Source organism: Aegilops tauschii, chromosome 6, assembly GCF_002575655.3.
Source record: "Aegilops tauschii subsp. strangulata cultivar AL8/78 chromosome 6, Aet v6.0, whole genome shotgun sequence".
Lineage (NCBI taxonomy): Eukaryota > Viridiplantae > Streptophyta > Magnoliopsida > Poales > Poaceae > Aegilops > Aegilops tauschii.
In genome coordinates this window covers 18,399,433-18,423,272 of record NC_053040.3, presented here as the reverse complement: position 1 = coordinate 18,423,272, position 23,840 = coordinate 18,399,433, and the positions used below count along the sequence as shown (strand labels likewise).

At 48.6% G+C, this 23,840-nt stretch overlaps 1 pseudogene; it reads left to right on the top strand.

The window, feature by feature from the left end:
• The first annotated feature begins 1,642 nt into the window (after positions 1 to 1,642).
• Positions 1,643 to 17,260, top strand: LOC123494302 (uncharacterized; annotated as a pseudogene).
• Positions 17,261 to 23,840: the final 6,580 nt, after the last annotated feature.

Here is a 23,840-nt window from a genome sequence, read left to right as displayed (position 1 = left end):
TGGAGATATGTACACCCATGTACTCATCCAAGTCCCCCCATGAGCATGCCAGGGTGAGGTTGATGGAGAGGCAGTGCAAGGGGCCAAGGGCGATGGGAGGAGTTGAGGGTTGAGGCGGCGACACATGTCGCCAAGATTGTAAAGGAGCCAGGACATGGGAAAGGGCAACCACACTGGGAGAAGGGGGCTTCAACGGCCGTCACAGCAAGCGGTAGTCAGTATTCGGTAGCTTGTTTGTCTCGCAGCATGGATTCAATTCCGGGCAACATCACGCAGCTTTGTTTGTCTTGTGCATTTTCATCTGCAAGGACATGAACATTTGAGTATATTATGCCATTGCAAAAGGAGGCTTATTAAATTACAGGAATTTTGGCCTAGGACACCATAAACATTTCATAAACACCACAAAACCGAATTTCAAACAAACCGACGGATGTTTCAAAATAGTTAACACTACATTATCTGCTACTCCCTCCGTCCGAAAAAGTTTGTCCCTCAAATAGATGTATCTAGCACTAACTTGTGCTAGATACATCCATTTGAGGGACAAACTTGGGACAAGTTTTTTCGGATGGAGGGAGTATCAGTTAGCTCTGCCCTCGCATAAGAAGTCCTCCCGTCCATGTTTCCCTTTGCCATCGCTGCCGCCGGCCCTCGCCGCGGTGGCGGCGGACCCAGCTGCCGAAGGTGGCCAGGGTTGCTGGTGCGTTGGAGGCGTTCGCAGGAGCTGCTGCAGCAGCGGTGGCGGTAGTCGACGCGGCGACCAGGGCGGCGTCCCTGCGTCGGGGTGGTGGGCGGGATCCCCTGTGGCGACGATCTGGCGGCGGAGGCGACTTTATTTGGGGGATCTTTCGAATCCCTAGGTCTTGGCCTCATTGTTGCCCTTCGGTTGCCGCCAGGGGATCGGGGCGCTGGTTGTCGTGGCTCTTCTGGTCATGGCCTGGCGTGAGCCGAAGCGGCGAGGCAGCGGCGGTGACGCGTCCGCGCAGGCGGCCGCGGCTGCCTTCCTCTGCTGTCTGACTGGTGGTGTGGGGGCTTGCTGGTTTTGCTTGGATAATGGAGGTGGTCCTGGGCCTTCTAGCGCCAAGACGGTGTTCTGCTTGATGTCGGCCCTCACTGAAGTAGCATGTTGATGAGTTCTGGAAGGCTCCACCGGAGATCTCCATTGGGTGCCTGGCGCCTATAGATTGTTGGATCAGATGGGATTCGGTTGTGTGCACCCCTATTTCAGCCCATGTGGCTTAAGGAGGGCATGACATGAAGCTTCGTTCACTATTGGCATTGTAGGACATGTCGGTATTTCGATTCCCATGGTGAAGACAGTGGCGGAGAACGTCATGGTGGAGGAGGTCTGAGGCCTAGTAATGGCGGATCGAGCCTTCGAGGTGATGAGGACTTTGCTTGGTGGTTCGTGACTCGGAGCTGCGGTATCGGCAAGTGGGGGCGGTGGCACAGGAGGAGTACATAGTCTTAGCTATCACGGTGAAAACCCAAGGTCTGGCCTTAATTGGTTGTGCCTGGCAGTGGCTTTGTTGAAGACATTGTTTTGAGAGCGCGGATTTTCTTCAGGGTGAAAACCAAAGATCCATGATCGGGCAACGGCGGCTTGTGCACCGTTTTCTTTTTGGAGGCGTTGCTTTTGGAGAATTTGGACTTCGGGTGTTGTCTTGTTGGTGGTTCGTGCCGCGGTTACAAGGAATTGATCACTTTAGCGGGATCTTTCTTTTTTTTTTTTTGGGTTGTGTGCATCCATAATTTAGGACATGCGTTGTTGCGGGGACTGGGTATAATTAGTATCTCCGTGATATTTATTCCCGTTTCAAAAAAAAATCAGTTAACTCTGCATTATCAGCTGGCCTCAAAACGTACTGACAACTACGGTCTACTAGCATCGCAGCGTTGATGCTGCAGCCTGGGGTCGTCGATCGTCGTCGTCTTCCTAAAAGCTCAGGCAGGCCGTGGTGATCCAGATCTGATCAATCTCTGCTCAACGGCCCAGCGGCTTCTACAGGACTAGTTAGTTCACTATATTCGTTATCGTGGTATGTACTTACGTGTGGCTTCCTTCGCTCAGTCTCTCTTAGTTTCTGAGATGGATGGCCCCTATCAACACCATGCTGCAATATATAATGTTTTGATTTCATCTTAATTGACTTTGGTCTACCTTCTTCTTTCTGTTTCTAATATCTTGTCATGTTTGCTAGTATAGTATCCCAAAAGACAACTGGTCCAGATCAAATCAGGCTAGCTTGCTGAATGATGTAGTTTAAAACCACTTACTCCTTATCACCTAAACAAAGTCAAGTTAATCAGACAAGAAAATATCTAGACTCTGTGATCTTGTATTCCAGGTACCTGTGATTAAATAGTCAACTCAGTCAATACATATGTGCAAGCTAATTAAGTGGTGAGTTGTAACGGGTCAGAAATAAGTGGTGACTCGTAATTTTCATTCTACCATTCTGTTTTCATGGTTACTTATGCAACGGGGTATATTGTAGACTTAAAGAAATGTTATATATTACTCCTGTTAAGGTACTGCACCATAGTGTTGATTGCCAATGGATAGCGAAATTAGTATCAGACAAAAAGTTGACCTGGAGCACATGCTGCTTGATGAAAGTGCGAAGCCAACATGCCTGCCGTTATCACTTTTAGAACACATCACAAACTGTTTCTTCCATGATCACCAAATTGGCAGCGGTGGGTTTGCGGTGGTTTATAAGGTAAGAATTACCTCTAGGAAGCTTTCTCATTGCTGATTCAATCGTAGTGATTTAAAAGATGAACAACATGTGCAGATCACAACTACACCACCACACACTTGCAAACTGTAATGCATGTTGTGACTGTAGGGAATGGTGGGAAAAGGAATAGTCGCTGTGAAGAAGCTGTCTAAAACATTTGGTGTGCTTGAGAATAAATTCTATAAAGAAGTTGATTGCCTCATGAAGGCCAAAAGAAGTTGAGTGCCTCATGAAGGCCAAGCACAAAAATATAGTCCGTTTCCTGGGATATTGTTCTGACACGCAAGGGAGAACCTCAAACTATGAAGGGAAGTTTGTCATGGCAGAGCAGCGAAACTGGTTGCTATGCTTTGAGTATGTACCAAACGGAAGCCTTGATAATTATATTGCCGGTAATAATCGTAATGTTTATGCCTATATTTCTTTTATTTATTAGATGCCATTACAGTCGCAGAGTCCGATGCAATCAGGAAAACTACTTAACATGATCTTTGATCGTCTATTCATTTTGATCCAATGGCCTGTTAAAATTGTGACCTATTACTCATAGGAGGCAACACCATGTTAAAGATCATGGCGCTGTATTTACTTCACGTCAGTATCTTGCATAGTGCAGGTATTCATTTCCATGTTTTGGTAAAACGTGAAATTACATTTGGTCGGACAATTATGTGGTGGTATTCACTCTGTTTTCATTCTTACTGTAGACTAGAATTCACCAGAAAAATACAGGATTTTGATCGATGTAAAATTATTTCCTCCATAAAATAGTATTGGCCCACGACATCAGGGGCAACCAACAATGCTGATCAAAAGTAGAAACATTGGGCTTACTTGAACTCTTCCTGGTCAAAATACTAATATGTAAATCCAGCATAGAGAGAAAATCCCCTAAAAAGAGCAAGGGGGCGGATAGTTTCCTTTTTCTTCTACGGGGTAAATGCATGCAACAGAATAGTGGATTTGGGATAGTTGATTTTTTTCCTCCCAATTTTTTAAAAGAAGAGACGGCTTGCTATAGCAGGCTAAGTTGCACATGGGATAAATTTGGTTTCACCTATTTTGACAACAAACAATTCACTGAGCTTTGTTCGCTATTCTTGGCTCCTTGAGGATAAGTTAGATATCTCTAAAAAGACTCATTGAAAATGTTTTGCATGATTAGGCATTTGCAGATTTAAAATATGAAACCCCTTTACTCTGCAGATGCATCTCGCGGACTTGAATGGAGGCAACGCTATAAGATAATCAAGGGAATATATGAGGGTTTGCTTCATCTTCATGAGAAACACATTCTCCACTTAGATCTGAAGCCTGGTAATATATTGTAGACAATCACATGGTACCAAAATTGCTGGGCCTCTCAAGGTGCCTTGATCAAGAGCAAACCCGGGCTTCTACTTTGAACCCATGTGGATCGTTGTAAGCTAGTCTCTTGAAAGCTTTTTTTGGGCACGAATTTATATTTGTGTGCACATTCATTGACCAGGATTTAAAGTTCTTACTATCTTAGGGGATATTTGGCACCAGAATCCTTCGGAGGGAAACTCAATACGCCTCAGACATATACAGTCTTGGTGCTATCATTGTGGAGGTACTGACGGGAGAGAAGGGGTATCTAGAAGATGAGGATGTAAGACCAATTGAATCGTTTGCTCTATGTTACGGATAGATTTTCAAATAACTATATATCTTATACATTAGTATACCTTATAGAAATAGTAAATTAAATCCACCAAAAGAAAAATAGAAATTGCAAAAGTCATTTCTCGGACAACCATGGTATAGTAAACATCATCCATTTTTGGGGCACCCACCTTTAGAACCACATTGCTTGCTTAACTAACACAAATTAAACTTGCATGTAAGCCTCTTTGGCCTAAGATGTAGAACTAAAATCGTATTTATAGCACCTTTTTACTTTTTTGTTGCCGCTGGTCCACCAAAGAGGTCGAACTTACGAGGGAATGTGGAAAATGTATTTATATATGCCAACACTTATCCACACTTTTGGCTCCCTTACGCCTAATGTGGACTTAGAGTAGGCTATGGTTTTTCAAAAATTGTGCTAGCTCATTCTTGAATTCTGAGACCTCTTTACACAAATACCATGTTTTGTATCATACACCAACCAGCTTACTGGTTAGGTCAACCGAAAGTGGACACATGTCCAACTGATAACATAGCTCAATTTATATATATTCCATTTAGAATTTCGATCAGCTGCATGCTTTTTCCGTTTTAGTCTCTCTCCCTCTCTTTCAGCCATAGATCACTTGTCGTCATAGTTTACTATCTGCATTTTAAATTACATTTGCAATTTTGTAGGTAGTTAAGACTTGGATGAATCGGTTGGAGGGATCCGATCAGTGGGAGACACAGTTGGAACAGGTAAGAGTATGCATTAAGATAGGGATAGAGTGCATGGACTTGGACCCAAAGAAGAGACCAGTTGCATGCCATATAAACGACGTGCTTGATAAAACGGCAAGTACCGTTGAAACTGGCATCAGTAGTACACCACTTTCCTGAAGAAACAATATATCAAGAGAAAAATGCAAAGCCTTCATCTGAGTACCTCGGAAAGGACATCAAGGAACATGCTGAAATGGAAATACTTCGTTATGTTGGGACACCTAGAGAAGATCATCAGCAGGAATGTCGAGAAGAAGCTCCAGGTGATGATCAGTGGTCATTATGGGGATCACAAGATACAAAGAAAAATGTCATCCCACAAGGTGCTAGCATTTCTAGCTCTAATTCTGGTTTTCTCTACAAGTTGAATAATTTGAACATCTTCAACACAAAAGCACGTAGAAATTACACGAGGTTCGGTGGGCCTATCTTGGAGAAGAAATGTGTGAAACTTTTTAAAAGGGGGGAGCTCAAGCCATTTTTGAAGAATTGAAATTTGATTGGAAAAGGTGGCTTTGGGGAAGCTTACCTTGGCATTGTTGATAAAGTACCAGTCGTGATCATGAAGCATATTAGTGGTACCGTCCTAGAGAATGAACAATTTGCACGCGAAGTCATCATCCAATCTCAAGTCCTTCAAAGGAACATCGTTTGGCTCATAGGATGTTGCCTGGAAGTTGACAACCCAATGCTAGTCTATGAGTTTCTATCCAAAGGTAGCATCAATGACATTCTTCACAGCAACAACAGGGTTCCTCTCAACTTGGATGTGCGTTTAAGTATTGCTGCAGAATCAGTAGGTGCTATAGCTTATATGCATTCACCATTTACTTGGAAAATCTTTCATGGCAATGTTAAACCGGAAAATATACTCTTGGATGACCACTTTGTGCCAAAGATCTCGGACTTTGGCATATCAAGGTTCATTGCGGAAGAGTACAGACTCACCGGAATATTCGTTGGTGACAGGGCTTAGATGGATCCTGTATATGCACAAACAGGCTTGCTAACTGAAAAAAGTGACGTCTACAGCTTAGGAGTTATCTTCTTGGAGCTTGTTACGAGGAAGAAGGCCACACATTCTGACAATAACAGTTTGGTAAATATTTTTCTTGAGAATCACAAGATGGGTAGGAAATCAACTGAGTTTGACAAGGAAACTGCAGTGACAAGAGATTTAGAACTTCTTGACAATCTGGCAGGAATTGCTGTGGAGTGTCTTAACCATGATGCGGACCTAAGGCCGACAATGGTAGATGTTGCAAAGCGCCTTTCCATACTGAATCAATCTCATAAACATGCTGTGAGTTGACATGATGGAAAGCTATATCGGACTGCTGGTTCGGTTTTTTCTAGTATTCAACCCTTGCTTAATTTCCTGGCCTCGGTACGTGGATCCATTTAGAGCAGCACCACAAGACCTTAATTAGTAAGGGTAATTATTTGTTGTGCTGTGTGGAGTTGAGTATATTCATAAGGCTGGGTTAATGCTGATGGAGTCCACATCATGCTGCCACCAAACCATGTGTATGAATTTGCGTGGTGAGATAACCATTTCGTCAGGACTCGCATCTCCCTTGTAAAATACTTGAGTTCATAGTTTCTATCCCATATGTTGTAAAGTACCACTTGTTACCTAGGACAACCACCAGCTAGTGCTTCAGTGCACAGCTTCAGTGCACTGTTGACTCGATCTCTTCAGGCAAACCATGGCCAGATTTTCAGGTTCACTTCATCCAGAATCTCTGCAGGGTTTTGGTAAGATGGTGACGTTACTGCCTCCTGTGCCAAAACGGGAAAATGGGGAACGGTTCTACAGGGAGGAGGAGGAGGTCATGGAGCTCGCCCGGGACGACGACCGGCCACGGAGTCCATGAGAATGGCGGAGAAGCTTGAATGCACGAACTGTGCATGTAGTCACAATCCAATCAGTGTAGTCGTGTCTGTACCATGACTATTCAGATATTGTAGTGCTTGCTTCCTTCCCCTGCTTTCTGGCAAAAGTATTTTTCTACTTCACTCACATTGCACAAGAAAACTTTTTCTTTTTCTTTTTGAGCAACGCCGACGGCGAACCAAGGCAGCGGCGCCGAGCTGCCCAGTCAAAGTAAGTAGTAAGTTGGTGGAAAGGTATCAACACCTCCAACCATAATACAACGGCCCACCATCACCATCACCATCACCATCACCATGTTTGATTGCAGCTCAACTTGCTGTACTGCAGCACGTATTAATATGGCCAGGATGGGGTCGTCATCCTCGTCTTCTTCCTCGGGCCGTCGTGATCCAGATCTGATCCATCTCCGCTCCTCTGCTTTGCTCACCCTTCGGCGGCGGCGGGGTTCTACAGTGCCGTGGTATGTTTATGTACAAGTACATCTCGTCCCTTCTCCCTCTCTTAGTTTCTGAGATAAGATCCGTTCTGAGATGATTGCCTCTATTAGTTCAGCATCCACCATACTGCATCCATAGTGTTTTGGCTTCATCTTTCATCTTGAAGTAACTTTGGCCTACCTCCTTTTTATTCCAAACCAGGCTAGCTAGCTATATAATAATCTGCTCTATTCCCGACTGATGTGCTTCTAAATCGCTAACTAATTATTATCCTTGAACAAAATCAAAGCCAGACAAGAAAATTGCTAGGCTCTACGGCAGATTTATGACCTTGTATTGCAGGTTTCCGTGATTAAATCATCCGCTGGATTGATCCATATTATGCTAGGCAATTAAAATCAAACTGTTCCCGGCCCGAAGTGTTGACTTGTTTCCTAAATCTATTAGGATTCAAACATACGAATTAGCAAAGACAGTAGTTGTATGTTATGATACTTGAGCAATTCAGTAGCTAATGTGGAGGGTGAGATGCACTCATATATGTAATCTTTATTCTTCTCTGCTTCATGGTTACTTATGCAATCGGTTATATGGTTGGTGGACTCAAAACAATGGCATGTATTGCTCTTCTTTTGAAGGTACTGCACCGTGGCATTGATTGCGAATGGATGGCGAAATGAATGTCCGACGCAAAGTTGACCTAGAGCGCATGCTGCTTGATGGAAGTGCAGAGCCGACGTACCTGTCGTTATCCCTTTTAGAAGACATCACAAACTGTTTCTCCGATGATCAGCGAATTGGCAGCGGTGGGTTTGCGGTTGTTTATAAGGTACGAATTACCGCTAATAAGTTGTCACACTCCTGATCCGATCACCACCACACATATGCAGACAAGTAATACATGCTGTCACCGTAGGGAATGGTGGGAAAGGGGATGGTCGCTGTGAAGAAGTTGTCCAAAACATTTGGTGTGCATGAGAATAAATTCCATAAAGAGGTTGAGTGCTTAGTGAAGGCCAAGCACAAAAACATAGTGCGTTTCCTGGGATATTGTTCTGACACGCAGGGGATACCTGCAAACCACGAAGGGAAGTTTGTCATGGCTGAGGTGCAGAACTGGTTGCTATGTTTTGAGTTTGCATCAAATGGAAGCCTCGATAAATATATTAATGGTAATGATCGCACGGTCTATTTCTATTTATTTTTATCGAATGTCATTACAGCTATTTAAAAATTTCAAGATGCTCTCAAACTAGTTTTAACCGTCTATTCATTCTGATCCAATGGCCTGTCAAGGAAGGTGACCTATTACTCATTGGAGGCAACACCATGTTAAAGATCGTGAAGTTAGTATCTTGCTAGTTCACAGTTGTATTCATCAATGTTTTCGAGTCTACGAGTCGTTCTAGGGTAGCCACTCTTGACTAGTCGTGACTAGTCTAGACTCATGGTCGACTAGTTGACATGAGCAGACCAGCAGGAGCCGGCGGCAACCAGGGGAGGAGCAGCAGCAAGCCAGCAACCAGGGGAGGAGCAGCAGCAGTCCGGCAACCAGAGGAGCAGCAACCAGGGGAGCAGCAGCAGGCCAACAACCAGAGGAGCAGCAACCAGGGGAGGAGCCAGCAACGAGGGGAGGAGCAACCAGGGGAGGAGGGGAGGAGCAGCAACCAGCTTGCGGTGGCGTCGGCCGGTAGGATTGCGGGGCGGCGGCGGCCAAGGGGCAAGGAAGATGGTTGCAGGATAGGTTTGGGGTTCGAAAACACTACACTTACAGACTGCATCCCACGGGCTGCACTTACAGGCATACGTGTCCCCAGATAATCCCTCTTCCTTTGTGAATTTCAATTATGGGGCCCGATGCAAAAATGCTAGACGCACGGGGTAATACAGGCTTCTACAGATCCCTTCCTAACTAACTAAACATGCCCCCCCCCCCCCCCCCCCTGATTTTCAGGTGGGTGGGGCCCCTCCCATCCCTTTGTCCAATCATAGTTTGCCACCTTGAACGAACCCTGTAAAACCCTGTAAGGCTCCGTCGATGTAGCATCTCTGCGCCCAGTGCTGCCCAGTCAATTATTGTCACATCATCCAGTAACTTGCAATCCCGTGAAAGCTTGCCTGTAAGTGTAGCAAAGCTGTTTTCCTCAACAAAAAAAGCTCGTTTGGGTTGGGGGGGAAACTAGTCTCGATCTAGGTTTCATGGGGCCATTGGGCAACCAAATAGAGAAAAATGAAAGGAGGGGCCATTGGACCAGGACGATACGTGGGGCAACCAACAAGGCGAGTGCTAGGCGCCGGCGAATTTGGGCCGGTCGGACCAGCACCGTAGGATCTAGTGATTAGGAGCCGCATGATTCCCTCTTCCTCCTCTGGACGTCTCTCTTCTATTAGAAACAATCCCCACTTGCCGCCATGGACGACGAGGCGCGGGCCTCGAAGCACCTTCCCGTGCGTCTCCTCTGGCATTGCCCTCGCCGCCGGTCGCTGTCGTCATCACCGATCGTCATTGTCACCGGTCGCCTCCTGGGTTTCTCGCCAGCAAACATGCGCCAGCGGTTGCAGCTCCCGTGGCGACGATTGCAGCTCCGGTGAGCGGGCCGCGTCTGTGGTGGTGTCGGTCGCAGCTCCGGTGCCGGTCGCCGGTAGCAGCACGACCCATGCAACAACTGGACATCCGCGATGGGCACCCCATGCAGACATCGCCGTTTGAATGGATGTAGCAAAAAGTATCACCGGTCGTAGCAAAAATGACAGATGGTTGCAGCAAATCGTTGTCGCCGCCGTCGCAAGATCGCAACTCCGCCTTGCTGGATGTAGCAAAAAACTATGCTGGTGGTAGCAAAATCGAACTGCGGTTGAATCTTTGTTATCTACAGTTGAAGCTTTTTCCATGGTCAGTTGAAGCTTTTTCCGTGTTGGCAGTAGTTAGCCCTAGCATCGTCGTTCATTGTTTGAAGCTTTTTTCGACGCCGGTTGAAGCTTTGTGCGACATCAGATGTAGCTTTTTATTGTGGGAGTGGCTGGTTCCAGCATCTATCGTGTCTGGTTGAAGCTTTTTGCCGCATCGGTTGTAGCTTTTCAGAATACCATTGCATCATCCGGGAAGGGGGGAGGGTATCCCTTGGTGCTCGCAGCTCGCCGTCCGTGTAAAGCCATGGCCGCCCTGCCTGTGAGCTCGCGGGCCATGGCCCCCCGTCGTAGTAGTGCAGGTGCTCGGCCCCATCCCGCGCGCCCATGATGAAAGGCGCGGCCATGACGACGCATGGCCACGTTGCAGAACCTGCAGGAGAGAGAGAGACGAACAAAGAGGGAAGAAGATAAACAAAAACGCGCGAGAGAAAAACGGTTGGTCGTGGGTCCAGGCGATTAGTTTACTTACGCGAGGCACGCGAAGCCGCATGATCTGCGACATCAACGCAGCGCATGCGTCCGGCGGAACGTTTCGGCCGGCAGTCTGGCTCCAAACGATTTCCAACCAACAATGCCGACCAAAAGTAGCCACATTGAGGTTGCATCAACTCTTTTCGGTCAAAATACTAATCAGTAATAAATCTAGCAAAGGGAGAGAATCCTCTAAAAAGGCGGAAAAAAATCCTATGCGACCGGGTCGTATACTCCCGAACGTGAGACCCTCTTCCGCCTGTGACACCTGGCGATTACGAATCCTAAAGCAACGGCTGTCTCCTTCCCCACTTTCCCCTTTCCAAATCCCTCCAGCGACCCAGACTACCAGCCGCCGGTGTGATAGATCCTGGCTGCTCGCCACATCGCCGCCAGGGATGCCCCTCGATGTCGGGCGCGACTCCCTTGCTGGAGGTGCTCCATTCCCAAAGGAATATTTTCAGTTGCTTGTGCCCGCCGGCAATAGCGATGCTCATGGGCACCTCCACTTCACCGTCGGCGTACTATGCTGCTGCCAAGCTTCCCGCCGCCAGTGTGTTACTAGCCTCGCTCCGTCTCGCCACCTGGGTTCACTAGACGACTCCATCAGAATTTTCCCTGTATATTGTTGGTGCTTGACTTAAGCTGTAAAAAACTGAACAAAGGAAGCTCTTTTTGTGTGGCCTAAACGAATTTGATGTGCGTATGAATGAAAGTTTGCGAATTTTGTAATGTATGCGGTGTCCACTCTTGTGACATTTGCATTGATATGATCAACACTTCAACTTTGTCATTTGGGCATAACCTTACGATTACCATGCGAGGCATGTGATTGTAGAACAGCAGATTGAGCCGGAGATCTGCTGATCGTTTTGCTGTTCCTTCAATCCTTCGATCTTCCTTTTGTCATCCTGTTGACCGTCATCGGTCAGTGTCGACGGAACATCAAACCCTGCATTTTCTTTTTGCTCCGTGGTCAATGAATGTTATCCTAGCATGTAATCAGAAAAGAACTTATCTGATCACCAAGAACTTACAGTTTGCATATTTATCCGTGGAACTGTTAGAACAATGGCATTAGAGCTATTGCACACTCTTTCAGTCATCATATTATATCAGTTCAGCCCCATGTGCCAAGATGCAGCCAACAGCAACAGATAACAACTCTAACGCCGAGTAGCTACGCCACAGCTGACAGAATCAAGCAGTAGGTGGTGCTGCGAGTGGGGCGGATGAGGAGGATGGTCGTGGAAGGACCGAAGGAGCACCGGTGGTTAGCGATGCAGCGAGCAGAGGAGTTGCGCCTCCATGGGCGAGCTCCCGGGGGCGCCGAGGAGCGTCGTCGTGGACGGCGGGGGAGGGTAGCGGGGACGGGGCACCGGAGCTTCCGCGACAGAGGGAGCAGCAGAGTAGCCGCGGCGGCGGCGGCGATGATGACGAGTGAGCTAGCGTGGTGCCGGCGAAGGAAAAGCGATTAGGGATTTGTAAACGGAAAGGCTTCAAGTCGGGAATAGAACGGGATTTATGATTGCTTTGAGATTCGTTTCTCCAGGTGTCAGGCGCTGGAGCGGGTCTCACGTTCGGAAGCGTGCGACCCGGTCGTATAAGATTTTTTTTTCTAAAAAGGCTAATAGGGACAATAATTTCCTTTTCTTCCTTGAAGTAAATGCATTCAGCAGAAAAAGCGGTTTTTGAGAAAAAATAATCCAGTTGGTGGAAAGAAGAGGCAACCTGCTATATAGCAGGTTAAGGTCCGCATGGACATATGTTTGACTCAACATATTTAACAATAAGAAAAAAAATCTGTCAACGATCGACTTCGGACTATAGTCTAGAAACATACCTAAGGGAAGAAAGCATATGCCAGGATTCGCTATTCTTAATTAACTCCTTGATGATAAGTTATAACAGCTTAAAAGAGAACCCACTTAAAATGATTTGGATGATTAGGCATTTGTAGATTTACATTACATTATCAATATCCAAGGGACGGAATATGAAACCCATTTCCTCTGCAGATGCTTTTCAGGGACTTGAATGCATAAAGCGTTATCAGATAATCACGGGAATATGTGAGGGCTTACTTCATCTTCACGAGAAGCGCATACTCCACTTAGATCTGAAGCCTGCTAATATATTGCTAGATGATCACATGGTACCCAAAATTACTGATTTTGGTCTATCAAGGTGCCTTGATAAAGAGCAAACCCGGACTTCTACTATGAACCCATGTGTATCACTGTAAGCCAGTCGCTTGGAAACTCTTCTTCGTTTGGCACAAATATATATTTGTGTGCAGATTCATTGACCAGGATTTAAGATTCTTCTCATAGGGGATATTCGGCATCAGAATCCTTCGCCGGAAAATTCACATTCGCATCAGACATATATAGCCTTGGTGTTATCATCGTGGAGATACTTACAGGAGAGAAGGGGTATCCAGAGGAGGAGGGTGTAAGAACAATTCAAGCATTTGCTCCATGTTAAAGAATAAATTTTCAATAACTAAATATCTTCAATTCTAGTTTACCTTATAGAAATTGTAAAATAAATATCTACAATATAAAAGGAGAAATTGTAAAAATCATGTCTTGAACAAGCATGTTATAGTCTAAAACATCCTCTATTTTTTAGCACCCACCTTTAGTAACACATTGCTTGCTTTATCAACACAAATTAAAATTGCATGTATGCCTTGTTGGCCTGAGATGTTGCACTGCAACCGCATTTGTAGAATCCGTCTTACACTTTTCGCCTCACTAGTCCACTTAAAAGATCAAACTTATGAGGAAATGTGGAAATTGCTTCTATATATGTCAACACTTCTCCTCACTTGTGGATCTCTTAGGCCTAATGTGTACTTAAAGTAGGGTACAATTTTTATTTTAAATTGGTAGCCCATTCTTGAACTCGATATCTCTTTACACGGGTACCTTGTTGTGTTCCGTACACCAACCAGCTTATCCATTACCCAAAAAGGTTTTCGCCCCGCTTTATATATAAAGCACCGATCAACAATCACCCAGTACAAACGCACGCCACCACAACACACGCACACACTCAGGACAGGATACATAGGCGATGAGCGCAGCAACACCACCCCTAGCACTACCGCCGCGAAGAAGCCACATATGACAAACCATGGGCTCCAAGGCGGCGACTTCAGGAAGGAAACGACACCGGAGCGCCGCCACCGCCCGATCCGAAGATCGGAGTTTCCCCTGGAGCCGCATGACGGGCAATGAGAGCCGCGACGACGCCTTTAAGAAGGGAACAAGTTTCGTCGCCGCCTGTTCGTCCGAAGAAAGAACAGGTTTTCACCCCGGCCAACACTCACCGCCACCCAACGGCACACCCCGGCTACCACACCGCCCACACGGCCATGGCCAGCACCAAGCCATGGACTCTGCCCAAGAGCACCGCGCTACCACCACCAGGGCCACCGCCCCGGCTTCCAAGACCTAGACACCGCCTCACCCGAGACCCGCCGCTACCCCAACCAAATAGACGAGTGGAAAGGTCCCACCTTTCGCACCCCTGGGCGACCCCTAGCGTCGAGACCCAATAGGCCGGCCAGAACTAGCATCCATCGGCCCGTCCTGCAGCCCCGAGCGCGAGACAAGCTCGGTCCTGCGGCACCGTGAGGGGGACAAGGTCGGTCCTGCTGCACCGTGCGCGAGACGAGCTCGGTCCTCCCGCACCGGGCGCGAGACGAGCGATGGACCGCGGCTGGGAGAGGGCCAGCCCTTCGATGGAAGTAGTGACCGGGCAACGAGGAGATGGGGCGAAGGTCGACACGGTCCGAACACGGACGAGCCGACGCTGGGAAAGCCGGCCGCCGGAGAAGCCGGACGCCGCCGCAGTCAGAGCCACCGAGCCACCATGAAGCCGCCACGACACCGGGAGGCCACCACCAACGCCGGACCTCCCCGCGCCGCCGCCCACGGACAGAGCAACGGCCACGCCCGGCCGCTGCCCACCAGCGTGGCCCGGCGAGCTCCAAGCGTCGGAGCCGCTCGACACGCACCACCGATGCCACACGCCCGAGCGCCAGCCACCAACACAGAACATGCGCGTCCATGCCTTGGCCAACACCACCGGAAGCCCCACCACCCCACCGAAGCAGCACAGCCACCGGCGGCACCACCCCCACCTTAGCAAGGCCGCCAGCCTTCCCCGCCGCCACCAACCACCACCACCAACCAGATCTAGGCAGAGGCACCCAGATCCGCCGCCAGAGCAACCCGCCTCCCCGGAGCCCCACAAGCCGTCGCTGGAGGGGGGAGGGAGGAGAGGGGGGCACTCCTGCGGGAGGGAGCCAGAGCAGAGGAGGGGGCCACCTGCGCGCGGGAGGAGACGCCCCGCCGCCGCCTGCGCCATGCGGCCTTTGGCCGGCAACGCCAGGCCGAGGCGAGGAGCTGGGGCGGCGGAGCTAGGGTAGCCGCCCGGAGTCGCCCGCGGGAGCGACTCGGGGGCGGGTTCTTCCCCAGCTTACCCATTAGGTCAATCTATGTGAACATGTGAGAAATGTACTTATGCTTGAACAAACATAACATCCATTTCACAACATAGCTCAAGTTATAATAATGGCTAATATCTTTCCGTTTTAGAATTTCCAGCATCTCTCTCTCTCTCTCTCTCTCTCTCTCTCTCTCTCTCTCTCTATCTATCTATCTATCTATCTAGTAGCCATATATCACTTGTCGTCATTGTTTACTATCTGGATCTTAACTTATAGTTGCAATTTTGTAGGTAGTTAAGACTTGGATGAATCGGTTGGAGGGATCGAATCAGTGGGAGACACAGTTGGAGCAAGTGAGAGTATGCATTAAGATAGGGATGGAGTGCATTGACTCGAACCCAAAGAAGAGACCAGTTGCACACCATATAAATAATAGGTTTCATAATATGACAAGTATCGTCGAAACTGGCACCAGTGGTTCGTCAGTTGAACAACATGCTGGTTTTCTAAAGGAACAATACTGTCAAGAGATAATGACAAAGCTTTCATCTGAGTACCTTGGAAAGGACATCAAGGAACATGCTGAAACAGAAGAACTTGCAGAATATGTTGGGACACCTAAAGAAGATCAATGGCAGCAAGGTCGAGAACAAGTTCCACGTGATCAGTGGGGAGCGCAAGATAAAAAGCAAAATTTCATCCCACCACAAGGTGCAAGCATTTCTAGCTCTAGCTCTGGTTTGCTTTACAAGTTGAACAATTTGGACATCTTCAACACAAAAGCACGTAGAAACTACGTGCGGTACGGTGGGCTTGCATTGCAGAATGTAAGAAGTGTTAAACTTTTCAAAAAGGGAGTGCTCATGCCATTTTTAAAGGAGCAGAATTTGATTGGAAAAGGTGGCTTTGGAGAAGTTTACAGGGGACTTGTTGGTGGTGTGCAAGTCGTAGTAAGGAAGGTGAATAGTGGTCGTGTGCTATGCACAGAACAATTTGCAAATGAAGTCATCATCCAAAGTGAGGTCATTCACACAAACATCGTTAGGTTAATAGGTTGTTGCTTGGAAGTTGACGCCCCAATGCTAGTCTATGAGTTTGTCTCCAGAGGGAGCCTCGATGACATTCTTCACAGCAACAAGGTGCCTCTCAACTTGGATTTGCGTTTAAGTATTGCTGCACAATCATCACAGGGTCTAGCTTATATGCATTCACATGCCAATTGCAAAATCCTACATGGTGATTTTAGACCAGCAAATATACTTTTGGATGACAAGTTTGTGCCAAAGATCACAGACTTTGGCATGTCAAGAATGGCCGTGGCAGACTACGGACGAACTGGAATAATCGTTGATACAGTTTACACGGCTTATACGGATCCGGTATATATCCAAAAAGGCTTGCTGACCGAAAAAAGTGATGTCTACAGTTTTGGAGTAGTCATGTTGGAGCTCCTTACTCGTAAGAAGGCTACACATGCTGATAATAACAGCTTAGTAAGGAATTTCCTTGATAATCACAAGCAGAGGAGGAAATCAACCGAGTTGTTTGATAAGGAAATTTCAGTGGCAGGAGATTTGGAGCTTCTTGACTATCTGACAGAAATTGCTGTGGAGTGTCTTAACCTTGATGTGGACGAAAGACCGACAATGACGGAGGTTGCAATGCGCCTTTTCACACTATATCGACCCCGTAGACAAGTTGGGAGTTGACGTGTTGAAAAGGCTTATCAGATTGTTCGCTCTCCTTAATTTTTTTGGCGCTTAAGCCTTGCTTAATTACCTTGTGAGGGTAATATGTGTATCCATTTATTCTGGCCCACCACTGTGATGTTAGAGCAGCACTACAAGGCCTTTAGTGGAAGCGTGATTACTTGTTGCACTGTGTACTGCTGAGTATGTTTGTTCATAGGCGTTTGGGTAAAGCTGATGGAGGTCGGATCACGTTGCCACCGAACCATTTGTCCGAATTCGTGTGGCGACATAAAACATTCCGTGTGTATACCTAGCGGCATACGCAACGGAAACTGTTCTTCCGATCCGTTCGTTGTTTCTACCCCTCTCTCCTGTAAAAATGCCACTCTTCCGTAAGACTAGTACTGGCTAGTGCTTCTCTGAACTTTGCACGGCTGCAGCATGCAGCCTCTTGCAGCAAGCAATAGCATGGCAGAAGCATGCAACAGGGGGCAGACAGGGAGAGACAGGCGCATTCTTAGCAGCGACGGCGGCAGGCGACTGAGCAAAATGTCGGCAGTTTCTTTCTGATGGATTACCGTTGTGATATGCAAACATTGCGCCTTTGAGATGGAGATGTTGGAGACAATAATGCATGGAAGCTGATGTTCTGTTGCCACCTATCTCCTGGGAAAGGAAAATACTCTTCTTCTTCAGTTCAAGGTTCCTGCTCCCTCCCTCTGTTTCGAAACAGAGTCCATACTTGCTCTTGGTACATGGAAAGATCCCTTCTTTTGAACCAAACAGACTTACCTGTTACCTGTAATAAAGGGAAAAAGAAACCCTATGAATGGATCGAAACCATTTCGAGCCAAAACTGAGGACCTTGTAGAGTCTCGTTTCCCCGCTTTGAGCGTCAAAAACAGAAGTGTCTGCCCTCTGCCGGGCATGCATGATCCGTCCGTCCGTCCATCCATCTCTACCAGACTACCACTACCAGTGGTGCTCCTCGATCTGGCCGCTGCAGCTCCAATCAGCTAGCAGCCGCAACCGATCGTGACCGCGGCGACCTCAGCCTAACAGATCTGGCTCAGCTTGCAGCAGCGGTGAGCCGATATCCAGAGCAGTCGAGGGAGAGTTGAGTCAGATTCTCCGGCCGTCCAGTCATGTCACCCGGCCAACAAAACCAACCGGTTTCGTTGCACGTCTGCCGTGTATGTGTAACGGTGAAAAATTCTGTTACAGCCTACACAAAAACAGTTCCCGAATCACGGGAGAGGCACAGGAATATGGACATGCGGGCATGGTACATTGCATACTACCACTGCTACTACGCTACTGAGTTCCTAGTAACAGAGTCGTTGCGGACATGGAGCGCGCTCTGCTCACGAGCTCGCTCAAATGCATCCTCTCGTGAACTGTAAAGAAAATAGTATGCAAGTTTATTTATTTTTGAATCTCTTTGCAACAAACATTGTTGAATGCTCTACATGCTTGCAAATTTCTGTGCATTTATTTTCCATAATGCTCTGGGTAAATAAGAAAGCAAAACTTATGCTACAAAAAAACCATCTTTTAAAACATTTTGGAGACATGTTTTTCTGTGCATCAAATAAGATGCATGTTAATTCCGCGACTTTCATAACTGAGCAAAGGGGGTCTTGTGCAACTATTTGCATATCACAGGAACCTGGATTCGTGCACATCTATTAAAAAAATTAGAATTTTTAAATCATTTTTTATTTTACTGTTCATCAGATGCAAATGCACCCGGGAGCCAACTTTGCGCAGCTGTAGTACGCAGCCCAGTTGCAGCAAACAAAAGCAGGGCAGAAGCATATAGCAGGCAGACAGACCCATTCGTTAGCAGCGACCGTGACAAGAGAGGGAGCACGTTGATACCAGCTGTGCGACCCTCATTGACATGCAAGCCGATCATATGGATTAGCGTTGTGATATGTTCAAGCATTACGAAGGCAATGCTGAAGAGAATCGTGGGAGCTCCTCCCCTCTGTTTCTTCTTCTTCGTCAGTTGACAGTCCCTAGTTCCTACTCTCCCCTCCAGTGGCGGAGCTAGGGAGAAAGTTCCGGGGGGGGGGGGGGGGGGGGGGGGGGGGGGGGCAAATGATAAAACATGCAGAACTGAGGGGGCCAAATGCTAAATTTATCCTCATCTAAACCCTTTAAATATGATAAAACAAACGCAACCGATTTCGTTCCCGACCGTTGTAGCATCTCGTCGGACGTGTATTCGGTGTATGTAACGGCGAAACAATCAGTTACAGCCGACAAAAAAGAAAAGAAAAAAAAAACAGTTCCAGCATCAATGGAGCAGCCGACGCAGCCTGGTGTCAATCCGGAGGTCCGAGGGGAGGAGCAGCGCGGCGGTAGTCTCGTGGCGGCTTCGTGCAGTGCGGTTGCGCGGGCGTTGCAGGTAGCTCGGGAGCTAGGGGAGGTGCGCGGGGGGCCAGCCGGGGCGGATATGCCTCCGTGTGGGGTCCAACGACGAGGTCTTGCTGCCTGCAGGTCGCCTTCGTGTGGGGATGTGCTGCTGCTTTGGCGGGGCGGAGTCAGCGGGCTTGATGTCGTGTGGTGGTCGGACGCCGGGGCGGCGGCCCGGACCTCTTCTTCGGCGACGGCGGTCGTGGTGGCTGCGTGTGCAGCAGGGCCGGGCTGGCAAAATGGGGACCCTGTGTGAAAATAAAAAAATAGGCCCGATCTCATAGAAAAAAAGAACTAACGAGCAACTATAGTACATATATCTCATACAAAAAATGTAACGTATATAATATAATCTCTCACATAACAATTGAACATGTAAAAAAGTCATACCTATCTAACTCATGGTTGCTATTTATTTGGACATCCTCATTCTTTTAGTATTCTTTGAAATGAAATCTTCAATGATAATCTTCTCCAACACTTTACTCTCAAGTGCTATTGTGGCCAAATCATTGAGGAAGTAACGATCCCTCCCAATAGTTAATTAAAAATTAGGAATTATGAATAGGAAACTGAAGTTAATCGAAAAGAAGGATTCGCTAAGCAGTAAGGCTAGCTAGGTTGATTGGCCTGCAGTCCTTTACCGCTACTACTACTATCGTCTGATTGGAAAATGGAGGGTTTGGGAGATGGTGGCGCGAGCAACGGAAGCCGGAGTTCCACCGTTATCCCGTGGATGTTCATCAATCAAACATATTAAGATACGCATCATGGGCGGTCGCTCACGCGTGCCACGTGTGCAGAGGCGCTACTGTCCGCGCTGGCCAATTGGAAGGAAGGCTTTTGCTGCTGTGAGTCGGATGGGGAGAGAGATTTGCGCGTGGTAGCCATGTCATCAGGGCGTCAATGGGGAGAGAGATTTGCGCGTGGTATGAGCCATGCCGAGATAACACCTGCGCTGGTAAAATCTTTTCCTTTCCTTCCCTGCGAAGCCATCCCTTCCGTTCCGTTCTCTGTTTCTCCTCCACGCACGCGACCCCTTCTCTCTTTCTTTACCTCTTGCGACCTCGAGCTTTATCTCTTGCTCGTGTCCTCCCTCATGCGTCCGCGTTCGCTGCTTCTCCCACGTCTTCTCTCTTCCCCGTTCTTCTCTTCTAGCTGAACTCAATCCCTCCTCCTTGACCCCCTCTCTCCTCCTCTCAAGAAGGAGCACAGGGACTGAGCCGCCATAAGGACGTCGGGTGGAGGAGATTCGGTGCCGATGGACCGCTCGCGCCCATGTTCGAGCTCTTGGAGCCGCCGGAGTCACTGCCGCCGTACGGAGACGGTTCGATGGAGGATGATGGTGTTAGGCGCCGCCAACGAGGATGTGGAGGAGGACTTGGTCAAGCCGGGTCGGTGAAGGGTGCGGCGGTTGGCTCGCTGGCCAGGTGGCCAGGTGGCCGCCTCTCTCCTCCTCGTCTTCGACGATTTGAATTGTTTTTGAGATGTCCGCACGATGCAGGAGCAACAACTGACTTTACAGTTCCTCTGCTCTGCTCCCACTGGCACTCATCTGCCTCCCCAGCCTATTCTGCGACACGGCCTGTGGTAGATGGGACCCGTGGATGCCATACGTCGCCGGAGTAGTAGGCGGTGAGGATTGATGCAGATTCAGGTTACAACAACTTGAGAACTGAATAATATGGAGCAAGGTTTAGACTTCAGACACCTCATTGCATGCCATTCTCTTCTAGGTAGATGAAAGGTTCGGGCTTCAGACACCTCATTGATGCAGATTCGTCGCTCTCCATTACATCTTCATAGCCAGAATCATCTCCTTTGGGTTCAATTTTGAAAATCTATGTTGTAGATAAATGATGAATCTAGAGATGTTCCCAATTTCCTGTACTATGTTTGCTCTGTACTGAATCATTGGAGGTGGCACTAATTAGGCCTTTACTAATGGCAATGGTATATCAGTGTCAGTTTGCTTTGTAAATATATGGTATTATGTGGTGGTCAAAGCGGGCAAGTCCCACAATGTCCAGCGAGTTGTCCATTTACATCCTGACCTCTCGTCTCTCCTCCCTACTATGGATTCAACATGAGGATAAATTGTTGTTGCTTCTGTTTACCTTCGTGTTAATGGTTGTCAGTTTATGGCGTTCGCCTTTTACCTGGATGTCAGACCAAATAAAAAGAGATGAGAGCAGGGGAATGGGCTGCCATCCTCCCCTCCCGCGACGCGCCCGCGCCCGCCGGGGGGAAACCCTAGCCGCCCCTCCCCTCCGACCCCACCTCCCTCCCCTCCTCCCCGCCGTCGCCGGCGAGCTCGGTCGGGCAAAGCCCGGTGGGCGCGACGGCGGCAGCGGGGCCCTTCTCCCCCTTTGCTCGTGGTGCGCTGGCGCGGGCGGCGTCTTCGAACTGTGGCGCTGGGCGGCCGCGGGGCGCAGCGGCGGGCTCGCGGGGCGGCGGGGTGGCTGGCTATTGGCGGTGCGCTGTCGTCTGGGATCCGCACGCGGCGGGTGGCTGCGGCGCTCCCTTCTCGGGAGGTGGCGCGCGGACGGCCTCCTGCTGGATCCGGCCGGATCTGGCAGTGGGGGTCGGCCGGCGATGCTTGGCTTCGGTGGTGCGTGCCCGGCGGCTCCGGCGCTTGGAGCTCGCCGGGCGACGCGGGTAGGGCAGCAGTCTGGTGTGGCCGTTGCTCCGGCCGGGGACGGCGGCGTGGGAAGGCCCGACGCATGGTGGCAGCCTCCCGGGGTCGTGGTGGCTTCCCGGCGGCCGACTTCTCCGGCGTCGGCTCGTCTGCATTCGGTCCGTCTCGGCCTGCACCCCATCTCCTCGGCGCCCGGGCGCTTCTTCCATCAAAGGGCTGGCCCTCTCCTAGCTGCGGTCCATCGCGTGTCTCGCCCCCGGTGCAGCAGGACCGAGCTCGTCTCACGCACGGTGCAGCAGGACTGACCTCGTCCCCCTCTCGGTGCTGCAAGACCGAGCTCGTCTCGCGCTCGGGGTTGCAGGACGGGTCGATGGATGCCTGTGTTGGCCGGCCTATTGGGTCTCGACGCTGGGGGTCGCCTAGGGGTGCGAAAGGTGGGACCTTTCCGCCCGTCTCTCTGGTTGGGGTAGCGGCGGGTCTCGGGAAAGGTGGTGTCAAGGTCTTGTATGCCGGGGCGGCGGCCCTAGAGGCGGTAGCGCGGTGCTCTTGGGCAGAGACCGTTGCTTTGGTGCTGCCTGGTGGCCATGGCCGTGTGGGCGGCGTGGTAGCCGGGGTGTGGTGTTCGCTGGCGGTGAGTGTTGGCCGCGGTGAAAACCTGTTCTGTCTTCGGACGGACCGGCGGCGGCGAAGCTCGTTCCCTTCTTGAAGGCGTTGTTGTGGCTCTCACGGCCTATCGTGCAGCTCCGGGGGAAAATCTGATCCTTGTATCGGGCGGTGGCGGCGTTCCGGTGTCGTGTCCTTCCTGAAGGCGCCGCCTTGGAGTTCACGGTTCGTCGTATGCGGTTTCATCTCTTCGTGGTAGTAGTGCTAGGGGTGGTGTTGCTGCGCTCAGGGCCTTTGTTCCTTGCCTTGGGTGTGTGTGTGGTGGTGGCGTGCGCTTGTGGCGGGTGATGTGGATCTTTGCTTTATATATAAAGCGGGGCGAAAGCCTTTTTCGGTAATAAAAAGAGAACTTCAACTCGGTGTCTTTACATGCAGGTTCATCTCGTGTATCTTGAAGAAACTTCAACAGTAAATAGAGCAGAGCTATTATCTCAAGAATAGAAGCTAGATAAATTAATCCATGAGTATTTTCATGCATATGCTTTTATTGGTGTATTTGGAGTGTTTATGATTGGCTGAGCCATGTGAGAACTATTCAACTTTTGGGGATATCAAAGTGAGCTCGTTCCCGATAGAGGAAATATTCAGGAACGAAAGGTAAGATGTCTCATAAAGCACAGCTGCACTTTTTCTGCTATCTTTTGCAGTATATTTTGGTACAAAGATTGAAAACATAATATCTGTAAAATAATTTCCATTTGGTTGCCATGAACATTGCAGTTGGATTGCTTCTGCACTAGGGGAATGCTTGCATTAGATTATCAAAGTTAATTGTTATTACATCCAAACAGTATCTACATGTTAAATGCATTTATAGTGATTTGAAAAAATCGGCTAGAGGTAAATAAATCCTTCAGTGAACTAAGAATCTATAGTAAAATAGATGCTCATGGTACTGCAGGTTCTTGTAATCCACTTGAAATGTCTCTCAGAACCTAATCTCATTTTCAAATGATTGTGTGTTGCTTTTCTCCATTCCTCAACAGGTTAATCCAATTGGGTGATATAATTCATGGACCTGATTTCTTTGACATATTTAATGGGTATGTTACTATTTCTTCAAGAGTCATCCCATGAACATGAGAGCA